The 12759-nt window shown below is 46.4% G+C and overlaps 1 protein-coding gene across 2 annotated transcripts in view; it reads left to right on the top strand.

Moving 5' to 3' along the window:
* JARID2 (jumonji and AT-rich interaction domain containing 2) overlaps nucleotides 1-12759 on the top strand; it is a 684143-nt gene that overhangs the window by 172006 nt on the left and 499378 nt on the right. The gene's annotated exons all lie outside the window — the stretch shown is intronic.

The following is a 12759-nucleotide window of genomic DNA, read 5'->3' as shown; positions in this document are numbered from 1 at the left end:
ATTTCCGAAAATAAATTGTTCTTCGTAGCCCGTACGTTTAATGAAGTGAAACCCGGTATTTGTGATGCTGTGTTATATTCTACTACCGCCACTCAACCACGTTACGGTCGTGCCAAATTATGCTACTTTTTTCGTTGCAATTACTCCAATAAGCAATTTTAAAGACCTCGGTATTAAGCGGCTTGCGTTTTTTCCCCTTTGGTTTCAACTTTGTCACCGCGTGCCTTTTCTGCCTTCTATGCCTTCTATTCTGGCACTGAAGTCTTGATTTGTGCATAGCCTACTGGAAGGCCGGTGCCGTGTTTTGACTCCATCTTCCAGCTGATTGCTGTGGGTCTGACTAGCAGTGCGGCTTCGAACCGTTTGCTAATAACTTCTTATCTCCAGCTTGCATTCCTTCGGAGTTGTTTTATGGGGGTTTTGTTTTACAAACGCAGCTCGGACGGTTACATTTTAACGCTTCCTGCCCACCAACTGCTGGAGCAAATTACCCATCTTTTTCCACTGAACCATTTATCAGGTCCATTCTGTTGTTCGTTACTACATCTGCTGTTTCCGAAGAAAGCTTGTTTAGCAGAAGTCTTTTAGTTACTAGTGGTCAGTGGTTAAAATAGCGCAGGGCAAGTCAACGTTTTTTCCCCCTCTTATTAATCGTTGTGGCTTGTATTATCTCCCTGAATGTAATGCATTGCTGGTTTTGACTCGCCCCGTTGGGGGTAGCTGTACGCGCTCTACAAATTTCTAAATAAAATAAATAAATAAAATAATTCCATGGATATAATTATCACAACGGTTAAACGTTGAGTTTGTGGTGAGCTTGCCTTGAAACACTGTACTTGTCCCTTGGTTCTCACTTCTCGTCTGACCAGTATTCATTTCTCTGCTTGGTTTTCTACAGCCATCGTCGCATTTAGTTTCCTGCTCAAATATTTTTTTCCTTTGAGTGTAGGGTCATAGCCTGATTTTAAATATTGTACTGTTTTGTGGGTGCTTAACTCATTGTAGTTATCAATGGCGTGATTAGTGTCAACATGACACCCTGCCTTTGCGGTAAATTAGTTCTCGAATACCGTCACATTTGTTTGATTCCACATTTAGGAATAGTGCATTTAGCGCGGTTGAAATAACGATCTCCTGAACATGTGCTGGTGCGATCTACTTTCGCACTCCAATGTGTACTGTGTCATTTTGCTTCCCTAATGAGTTCGCCATTCTATCCACTGTCGGCGTCTTTAAAATGTGGACAGAGCACATCGTGAACCTGGAGTGGCGACCCTGCGAATCCTTTTGTGTAGCAATGCAAGGGCCTAATGCACATATGTGTCGAACTTGATTCTCTTGCACCTCCCAGATTTAGGCAAATTGAATGCCATCTTCCAGGGAAACATATTTTTGAGAATGAAACTGAAAATAAAAAAAATCAAGATTTGGTAAAGCCAATAAATAGGTCGCTTCTTTGCACCCTATGCATTTGATGATGCCTTTTGGAAACACTATGCATCATGGCCAAAAAAAGGCAACATGACACTGCGACTTTGTTAGTTTGTGAAAACGCATGTTTCACTATGCCAGCCAGTGCCTACAGAATAACCAGAGCGGTCCTATTTCATTGTTTTTTTATTTACCATGCCAACTCTGAACAGTAATAAAAAAAAATAAAAACGGGTGAATGTGCTTTTATTCTTGTTGTTTTTGTTTGGTTTAAGATCAATGGACCAGCAGCAATTTGCTGTCTGCTGCTCCCAAAAATAAAATCTAAACAAAAGACTGGTGGCTGGGTAAGCAACTGGGAATGGGCAGGAAGAGAATAAATCCGCTCTCATGGGAGATCAAGGGGGGGAGGGGGGGGGGAGGGGGTTAGCAACAAAAGGTACTTGAGCTTGCTACACTCGCCACAGGGACTGATTTTGGGAAGGGGGAGAATAATAGGAGGGAGATAACTGGAAAACGTGTGCACTCTCATGAAGTGCTTAAGCAAAAAGAAAAATATAGTTTCGTAAAAGCATACAGTGGAAGGATACAAGTCGCCAAAGCATGGTAAAGAGGCTTCCGCTTCAATGGAGGGACAAACACATGAGGGGTAAGGAGCACTATAGAATAAAGCAAGTAAATGAGAAGGACAAAACCAACCACTGGTAGGCGATGGACAGACTGTTAGCCCACTGTGAGTTCTTGGTTAGAAGGAGTGGGAGAAGGGGTGGATCCTCCGCAATGGCGAATGAGCGTCGCCCCACTGCTGCCTGGCTCAGAGCCAGCAAATGTAAAATAAAACAATGTTCTTGCACTGATTTTATTCTACATTTGCCGGCTCTTAGCCAGTGCTGTTGGAAGGGGGAGGGCTTGAGGCATGGGAGTGGGGGGAGGAGGAGTACCAAATGGCGTGCACTCTACTCCTGTGCTCATATGTGTTTGGCCGGCTGTCTTGGGCCGACCATAACACACACACGCACTTAGATTTCTCCAACCTGGCTGCATTGAGCAGCTGGGCTAGAGAAACCCCACAGACTCCCTGGCCTGAGCGGGTGTCTTTCTAGCCTGCTCAGGCCAATCCCCGCAGTGCTCTGCAGCACGGGGATTGGAGGAGAGTCTGTCCCAGAGGATGCTGGGACCCAGGAAGAGGGGAGGCAGCGCGATGCTGGAGGCAGCCGGCGGCAGCTATAGGTAAGTTTTGTTTTTTAATGTATTGTTTCTAACACCCCTCCTCCCACCTTGCGCGTGCTCCCTCCAGCCGCCTCACCACCCATTACATGTTGCGGCCGCCACTGAGTGGGAGGCATTCTAACCCCTTGGGAGGAATGTGCAGTCTGCAACCTCGGCCAAATAAATAGCAGTTACTACACTAAAAGATGTAGTACGTGTGTGCGTTGCCAACTGGCACTTAGGCATTGGAGAGGGGGAAAATATTAAAGGACCTTGCAGCTCAATATCACTGCCAAATCCCATGTTTATTAACCAGCATCCTATTCTGGAACAAGATCCCTTTTGATTTTTATATATAATTTTTTTGCTAGGATATGTGGCTAGGGAGACTGAAGTATATGTAAAGTTTGACCTCTAGTCTAAAATGAACAAAGTCACTCTACTGGCTTGATCTAGCTGGAAGTGTGCATAGGTGTTATATGAACATGAAGACAAATGTTGCTATAGGATTGTTGGTCACTAATAAACTGAGTTTGGTGTTACACAGAGACTAAAGCATTAATATATTGTGATCAGACAGTCCTATTTGGCAACCAGATAGTCTGACATCTATATACCTTTTTGCCCATGCTTTTTAACCTCTTTCATTTAACCGTTCTTACATGTTTCCAGATGTTAAGTGTCCTATGAAGCCTTCCATTAGCTAACATCTTAGCAAATGTAACTCTAGAAGGAAAATCATTGGCATCTTGGTTAAGACCAGGTAAGAGTCTGGGTCGATTTATGTGCTTCACCCACCAGAACGTTTGGGTACAGTTTGCCTGCCATGTATCCAGAAGCCCATGTAGAGCTCGTTCCAGGTATAATTCAACAGATCCAGCACTGGTTTTGTGTTTAACAAGGTCTCTTTCCAGCTTGTGACCATGATCAGTAAGTGTATGCCAGAGAGTGTCTTGTTTCCATGTAAAGTGTTTCTTTAGAAGGTGCAAGCCATTCCTTTAGACCTTTCAGAAGTGAAACTTTTTTTAGAGGCCCACCCCCCGCCCCACCCCCCCTCCAATTAGGCAGAGGAAAAAAAATCCCTTGAGTGCGCATCCTTGTTGTAGGATTTTTGTTGACCACTTATTTAATTTATTTATCACCAATATTTGTTGGCCAAAATGATGGAGTATGTGTTTAGCATACCCACCTCTCATTGCGTCTCCAGTGGCCTATCCAGATATCATGGTGCTCTATTGAGAATAAAGAGTATGTGTCTACTTACATTCTCTTTGAGCCCTTGGGCACTGGGCATTGTTTATTCAGTTCTATGGGCAGTTTTATTCATTTGGTTTATTTATTTTCATCAAAAACATCCCATTAAAAAACCCAATTTCAGTGATCTTGACTGTTCTGCAACAGAGCGTCTTTTCATCAACCACACCAAACCCTTCACTATGCATTTACAACACAATTCAGTTCTTAGCAGGCCCTTCATAAGAATGTCATCTGATGGATTCAATTACACTTTTTTCCCTCCTTGCACCTCCCACTTTCAAGGTGGTCTATTGTTCGAGATTGTCCATCTAGTCATCATTTCTGGCCACAGTGAAAGATCCTTCGCCTCTTTGTCTTCTTTCCCTGAAGCAGTAGTCGTATGCTCTTTGTGTGCCACTGCCCATTACATCAAGTCCCTCTTTCCACCAGGCAGCGGGCATGGCCAATGTATTACTATTTGCCTCTTAGCCATGACTGTTCCCAATGATAACATATGTGATTCGATTTTACAGCCATTCTTAGCAAGAATTATAGCTCAAGAATGTATTGCTTTATGGACTTTAGGTGCATTACACTGGTAGTCCTTCTCAAACTGTCCCAGCACATCCCCCTAGACATGCTTAAGTCCAGGACAGCACCACGGAATGTGCAGAAAATCTGCTCGCTGCGATCCACACCTACCACATGCTGGAAATTTTTCAGGATAACTTATTGCCTGTTTTTTCGGGGTAGTGTATGAAACTGAACTGTTAGTTTACATCTAGCATTACGGCGAATCTTTTAACTTGCTTGCATGATGTCGTCCAGTCAACGGTTTCGGGCAGGCTTCAGCCCAAGTCCTGTAGGACTGTTGTGTGCCTCCACCCCATCCTGTACCTATGCATTATAATGTTGCATTATTAGTTGTTTGCTCCCAGCAAGGCTAAGAATTTGTTTCATACCCTACAGACTGGTGAGCAACCAGAAATGTTTTTCAGATTGGCATTCTTGCATATTGCAAACTGCCCCTCAGCCATCCCAAACATTCCCTCTGCTTGCTCAAACAACATAAGCCTGTTGATCAAAACCAGGTTGTTCACCATATGGCAGCAACCCTCTGTTATGGAAAGGCTTAATGGACCATAATGACATATCTTCTGCGAACCGAAATCTTCGGAGTATAGTGATCACCACTTTGTGCCACACCTCACTCACATCTGTCTTGTGAGGTAGGAGGAACTCTGTGGTGTACCCCACCTCACCATGAAGGCAACGTGTAGTGCTCATATGTGGTTCCAAGATGAGTGTTCTCCCAATTAACACAATCTTTAACCCGTTGCACTGTGTGCCAGTACTCAGAATAGTTTGATATAAAAAGCACCTTCTGTCTTTGCGGCACAATAGTATTGGAGTTTTGAAAGGCATCAAGCTTTTTTTGGTAAAGCAAGCTGCTTTCAGGGATGGGTTTGCAGGTGATAAATGCAGTGTGGTGTATATTGCTTATTTGTGGGTGGGGGTATGTTCAGAATCCACAGGCCTAGTTCTCAGAATAATCTCACTTGTATTCATTTTTAGGTCTCGCCTGTCGATGCGCATGCGCATCGAGCAAGGCGAGAGTATTGCGAGTTATCCACTCTTTATCCACACTGCAAGGAATCGTGGCGATTCCTTGCAGTGCCCGTGACTTTTAAGGTCAATGCGCATGCGCATTAAGCTTATGCGCATGCGCATTGACCTTAAAAGTCACGGGCGCATGCATGTCCGTCTTTGTTTACCCGCTCCGCCCCCTTCCCGCCGTCTCGCATTTCCCCCTGCCGCATCAAAGGCTTTCACGGCCGGCCGGCCATGCTTTCAGTTTCACGACCGGCCGGCCGTGTCAATTACATTTCTCTCCCCGCTCCGCCCCCTGCTGCGGCCGTGTCGCACTTCTCCTCCCCCCCCTCCCCACAGCAATGCCCTCCGTCTTGTTTTCGGATAGATACCATTATCTCTCTCTTCCTCCCTTTGTGGTCTCGCTCCGCGTTGTGCCTCTCTCTCGCCCTGTCTTCCCTTCGCCTTGATTTGCCCATGCATGTCCTCACAGCCAAACACCACACTCCAATGTGTCTTTGCAGCGCTCTGTGCATACAGGTAGATTGCAGCGCTAAGAACCCTTCCATGCGAGGAGAGCTCATCATTCCACCCTCACACAGATACAGGTGTGTATTGCAAACACAAAGGGACATATATCACACAGGTCATGCGGACTAAGAGGCAACAGCGAGGGGTGCGCCCAGCCCCGGATCCGCGGAGCCCCCTTACCTCTGCTCCGTGGGAGACGCTGCGGCATGTGCACAATCCAGGGCTTCGTCTTGTCACCGATGCTTCGGCGGGCAACATCCACCAGAGACACGCCAGACAGTGGGATCTGTTGCTTGTCCGCCCTCCTAGGCTCGGGATGTCTTCTTATTTCCCCTATTTTTTTTTAAAGCGTTATGACACAGCAAGAGTTGACTGTTTTCATTTTCTTAACTTTCAGCCCTAATGCACACCCGCTGAGCTTCTGTGCAACAAGGTTAAATAAAACCATTGATAACGCTAATGCTTCTCTTTTAAGGGACGCCCGTTGGCATTGCCAATGTTTGTTTTCTGTGGATGCTCCTCTTTCATGTGCCCTTGTTTTGTTCGTACCGAGAATGTATCAAGTTCCAAATGAAAAACACAACACCGCGTTTTCTGTTACATCTAAGATGCTGGATGTTGATTGGCTATTCCATTCCCGTCTGGCACTGAAAACAAAAATGTTTTGACCCATGTGACGCAGTTTATATTTTTATGTCTTTCGTTTCGCTTTTTTTTCTCCTCAGCTTGCTAGCGCTCAGGGTATGACTGTGGCTTTAACGGGCATGCCCTGGGGCCAGGAATTGTCTCCCGGTCTGGCTGACGCGCAGGAATGTCGAATATTTACAGCCTGGGCTGATTGGCTCCAGAGAAGGCAGTCTGCTGCGGACTGTGGACTCCTCACATAAACCCACACCACATGGGCACCAGCACGTGAGCCACCGGAGGATACAATTACATCCACCGGCTAACAGCACTTTTTATCGCTGCTCAGAGCAGGGTCTTTGTACACCGACATCTTCCACAGCACAGCCACTGGGCGGTCTGGCTGGTTTGACTTTGACTGCGCAATCGGATTACGGATACTCTCAAACCCCTTACGAGACATGTATTCGGAGTGATCATGCTAAAAATATACAGCAGACGCAGCGTGCACGCTGCACATGGAGGGCGTGCCTGCTGCCGGCGACACAGCCACAGAGTGATTTATTTAAGCGCGAAACACAGCGGTATCTGGGCGTTAAATCAGAGTCCAGGCAAAGCAGAAATATTTTATCAAGGAACTAGCCGAGATTGTTCTAGTTCTCTAGTCAGTGCGCTGCAGAGGGCTGGCGCTGCATCAGAAAATGAAGAAAACTACCAAACGGGCCAGATCTCAAGAAGTTTTGACAGGCGAGGAGTTGTGGGCCGAAAATAGAGGGCATGCGGTGGGCGGCACATTATTACACTTTTGACAACTTTTCTATGGATAGTAACAATAATTCGAGGGCTTGTTAAATCTGTTAAGTGATGTGTTGCGCAAATGCCAGCAAGTGATAGGTAAAGTATCATTGGTTCTTTATTTTTATTACTTAACCCTTCTCCCGCATATCTTTGTGGCATCCATTTGAATGAAATTTACCATTATTCAACGAGAAACCCCATTTCTACTATCGACGTTGCCGGTTTCTCTCACCCTGATCATTTGTAAAGCACTCTGATACCCTTTCTGGTCACGTTTGCACGATGTAAAACTATAAATACATAAAAATGCATTCATGAATAATGTTGAGTTGGTTGACCTTTTGAGCTATTTAGTCGGCAGGTTATTTTCTAATAAAGAAGGAAAAAATATATTTTAGTTTTATTTTTCCGGAAGTATTCTTCAAACCTATAGTACACTCCGGAATCTGTTTTCACGAATCCCTGGGCTAATCTCCCATAGTGGTATGTTTTTATTGTGATGACCAGAATAAACCATATGCCAATTTTAGGTTGAAAGTTTTATGCTTTGTTATGCAAGTACAGCAGCAGCAAGGAAGGGCATCAATATGTGAGGTTTGCTGGTGTTGCAACCACTCATTCAACCAATGTCTGTTTGGGCTCCTTTTTGTATCAGATGAGTTGTACCCGTGCCTCCTGTTCCTGAGATTGGGAAAGGAGCTGTACCTCTCCTACTTGAAAGTTGAAGTGAAAAGCATCCATACTCCATGTCAACATGAATGTTTTTACTGTTGCACCGGGTAACTGTGTATTCCTCGGTGATACATTTATTCTTCTCCATTGTTGTCTGTTGCGTCTTAAAACTAAATCTAGTATGCTTAGTCTAGACAAATGAAAATTTGAAAAGGGCCTTGATTGTACAGTCTGTTGCAACTGCTGTTAAAGGCCGCCCGAAGCCACCCAAGTCAATCCACCTGCATCAGCTGAATTATGTTGCAGCTTAAGAATTGTCTCATTCGCAGGGTTTAGGATTTTTTTTCAGAAGCAGTCTCTCTCTCTCTCTCTCTCTCTCTCTCTCTCTCTCGCGCTCTCTCTCGCGCTCTCTCTCGCGCTCTCTCTCGCGCTCTCTCTCGCGCTCTCTCTCGCGCTCTCTCTCGCTCTCTCGCTCTCGCTCGCTCGCTCTCTCTCTCTCGCTCTCTCTCTCTCGCTCTCTCTCGCTCTCTCTCGCTCTCTCTCTCGCTCTCTCTCGCTCTCTCTCGCTCTCTCTCGCTCTCTCTCGCTCTCTCTCGCTCTCTCTCGCGCGCGCTCTCTCTCGCGCTCTCTCTCGCGCTCTCTCTCGCGCTCTCTCTCGCGCTCTCTCTCGCGCTCTCTCTCGCGCTCTCTCTCGCGCTCTCTCTCGCGCTCTCTCTCGCGCTCTCTCTCGCGCTCTCTCTCGCGCGCTCTCTCTCGCGCGCTCTCTCTCGCGCGCTCTCTCGCGCTCTCTCTCTCGCGCTCTCTCTCTCGCTCTCTCTCTCTCGCTCTCTCTCTCGCGCTCTCTCTCTCGCGCTCTCTCTCGCGCTCTCTCTCTCTCGCGCTCTCTCTCGCGCTCTCTCTCTCTCGCGCTCTCTCTCTCTCGCTCTCGCGCTCTCTCTCGCTCTCTCGCGCTCTCTCTCGCGCTCTCTCTCGCGCTCTCTCTCGCTCTCTCGCTCTCGCTCGCTCGCTCTCTCTCTCTCGCTCTCTCTCGCTCTCTCTCGCTCTCTCTCGCTCTCTCTCGCTCTCTCTCGCTCTCTCTCGCTCTCTCTCGCGCGCTCTCTCTCGCGCGCTCTCTCTCGCGCTCTCTCTCGCGCTCTCTCTCGCGCTCTCTCTCGCGCTCTCTCTCGCGCTCTCTCTCGCGCTCTCTCTCGCGCTCTCTCTCGCGCTCTCTCTCGCGCGCTCTCTCTCGCGCGCTCTCTCTCGCGCGCTCTCTCTCGCGCGCTCTCTCTCGCGCGCTCTCTCTCGCGCTCTCTCTCGCGCTCTCTCTCTCGCGCTCTCTCTCTCGCTCTCTCTCTCGCGCTCTCTCTCTCGCGCTCTCTCTCGCGCTCTCTCTCTCTCGCGCTCTCTCTCGCGCTCTCTCTCTCTCGCGCTCTCTCTCTCTCGCTCTCGCGCTCTCTCTCGCTCTCTCTCGCTCTCTCGCGCTGAACTAATCTTTTGGGTCTGTTTGCATCTAGCACAGAGGTGCGGTTTCCATTTCGGGCACAAGAGCTGCTCAGTCGTCAGCTGAACAAAGTGCATTAGACTCGTACGTAACCCTTTCGATGCTCATGACGAGCTCAGCTCGTCATGATGCACAGTTGAGCTGTGCTGATGACGAGCTGAGCTCGTCATGACACCAGCAAAATGGCAATTTCCAGCACAGGAGGGGGAAAACGCCTAGCAGCCAAGGTGTTAACACACAACAGCAGCCTATAAAGCTGAATAGGAGCTCATCAATTCTGAGAGCATGAAGGTGGTGAAATCTTACTATGCATGCTAGTTCTCTTTTGACAGCGATGAATTTTGTATTCCTCAACCTCTTATAAGTTCACTTCACCGGTATGAAGTTTGCCTGTGAAGGGGGTTGCTGGTTTCTGTAGTAATTGCTCCCAAATGCTTAGTCTGGTTTTTTTTGTATAATCCTTACTGATGGGTTTGCAGTTCCTTAATGAGGAACAAGGGTGTTAATTTTACTCCACATCCAAGGCACTCCTTTTATTGAGGTCTGCCAGACCAGTTGCGATTTCAACCTGTATCCTGAAGTCTGCATAGGCTTCGAAGGTTGTGTAACCTGAAAGAGAGTTCTGCTGACTGAGGTGTTCTGAAAACCTGTGATGGTCTCCTACATACAAACACCAGAAACCGAGTTTGCATAAAAAGCAACATTCCAAAGCTATACTGGTTTGCGTGCTTTACAGACAAAATGGAAATAGAAGAACTCCAGATCACTAGAAAGTCTATTTGGAGCTTCAATACTTCTAGAAACCACAAGATGTGGCATAATCTTGTTTTTTTATCATTAATTAATATTATTTGTAGTTACTGGAAAGGGCTGAACATAATCGGAGAAGAATGACTAGAAAGACTATATTAAAGATACCTGTACCATTGGCGACAAATACATCGAAGATGATCGTAAATAAAATCAGGGAATTGTCCTGAAAATTAAATTTCAAAGGGATACCTAAGGAGAACATTGTGGAAGCGAGCTTTCTGAGTTATAATTTTGTAATGAAAAGCATGGATTGACTGTAGTCTGATGCTTCTTCCAACTCTACGTGAAAAACTTTACCAAACATTCAAATGGGCCTTTAACATTTGTTTTTTAATGGTAATTGGGTCATGACGCCGAGTGAACAATTATCTTGTATGTGAGGACGTCATACAAGACAACACGCATACTTTGTTTTGCTGTTCATCTTTGGAAACAAATGCGGGTTGCTGCAACTGGTGCGATGGCTGGTTGCTTCTTGTGTAATATGTAAATGAACAATCCTTGTTGTAATCTTTGAACTTTTTTTAAAATCCCATCTGGCGTGTTAAAACTCTCTCAACTTGGGTTGTCTTCTATACCAAGTATTAAACATTCATTCATTTTAGGTATCATAAAGTGTCTGACAGTCTGCACTGAAAGTATTTTCGTGTTTTTATAAAGAAGTCATGCTGCTCTGTAAGGCACGAAACATTAGCTTGTCATGGATTAAAGTGTTGGCCATAAACTTGGGGATCTGGCTTCTATTTTCCTTTTATTCTTCCAAGAATATATTCCTGGCTTTATGAACACAACACAGTAGTTGCTCCCCTCACTTCCGCCTTCCTCAGAAGCTTGGTAGCAGCTTGTCCTTGACTAGTGCAATACTAATGGTAAGCTGGGTAATGAAAGAACCTATTCGTCCTCACCGCATTAAGACACTGGACACCTGTGTATACCCCTTGTTGTTTTTACCCTCAGTTGCCCCATCATCACTCACTGGCTAACTGGTAATTTAAATGGACATTGGCAAAGTGTGTTCAGGATTATATGCATTTTTCAATACCTCTTGTTGCAGCACGCTCCTTGCGCAGCATTCATGTTACGTGTCTGCCAGCACTATTTGCTGACACATAAATGAATCCACAACATACCAGCCCTCAAGGACATTAATTCAGGTTGTTAGTACTTCTGGTCGTGTGACATGATGGTCCTCCTGTTACCTTCTATGCGCCTTACCACAATGCAGTTTGAAAGAGCCTACGTCCCTTCTGCCAAGGCCCATGGACTCTGGCGAGCCGAGCCGTGCCTATGACAGTGTGCTGGTCCGTGCCGGAAGGAGCAGGGCTGGTGATGGTGGCAAGTGACGCCGCCGGCACCTATCCCTAACGTGCTCTGACCCAGAAGTGCATTAAGGACTTCCGGGTCAGAGGGGAACCAGCTTGTACTGGACCCCACCCCTTTTAATGGGGCGGTGGAGCAATGATGCACTCTCTTCACCACTCGAACACTTCCAATAGGCCTTTACGGCCAAACCCTGCATGGGTGCGTGGATGCCAAGCTAGCAGCACAGCCCATTGGGGGTGGTATTTGAGGGTGTAGGGGGTGCCTGAGGTAGGTAACTTTCTGGGCGAAGGTCACTCCAGGGGGACCTCACAGGTAGTTTGACCAGTCATGAACTTATGCATAGGCTCAATGCAGGATACGCAGAGACAATGTATAGTTTATGGTTACGAATGGGTATCTATTAGAGTCTCTGTGAAGGTTAGCCATCCACGAATATGTAAATAATACTGTATGGAGTGTTATGGGGGTTTCTGTGTGTTCATGTGAAATTCTAATTTTCTATGATGTATTTTGTGTAAATAAATATGGCCGGGGTTGCTACGACACCTAACCCAAAAAGTTCTGACTGTATTTGTGTGTGATCTGAGCCGGGGGAAGGGGGGGAGCTGGTGGGAAGACCCCAGGGTGGTTGGGAAATCCCAGGGTAGTTGGTCTGGGGTCTGCTATGTAATCAGGTTGTTTGGAGGAGGGGACTAGGCAATACCTGACCATAGTCCTAGACCTGAAAAGAAAATTGCAAACGCTTACACAGGTGATGAAACCTTGGCATGCGCCCTGCTTGCCCTGTAACAGTAACTGCCTTTTATTTACTGTACAAACAGTTCTAGTCATGGGATCATTAAGGTATTTTCACATCAGTATTTGTATCACCGGGGGAGTGGAATTTTCGCTCCTCTCATGTTCACAGTCCACAGTAAGGCAAAACTGCTCAATAAGTTAACGCTCGTCATTGACACCTGCAGTTATCTACAGGTCATTGTTCCCATTCCATCCTCTTAGAGTCGATAAATGTAATCACATTCAGTTTGATAATTGAAACATGTTATGTACAG

The sequence above is a fragment of the Lissotriton vulgaris genome, chromosome 4_1 (assembly GCF_964263255.1).
Source record: "Lissotriton vulgaris chromosome 4_1, aLisVul1.2, whole genome shotgun sequence".
Lineage (NCBI taxonomy): Eukaryota > Metazoa > Chordata > Amphibia > Caudata > Salamandridae > Lissotriton > Lissotriton vulgaris.
Note: the sequence above shows the minus strand (reverse complement) of the source record. Positions and strands in the feature narration are given on the sequence as shown.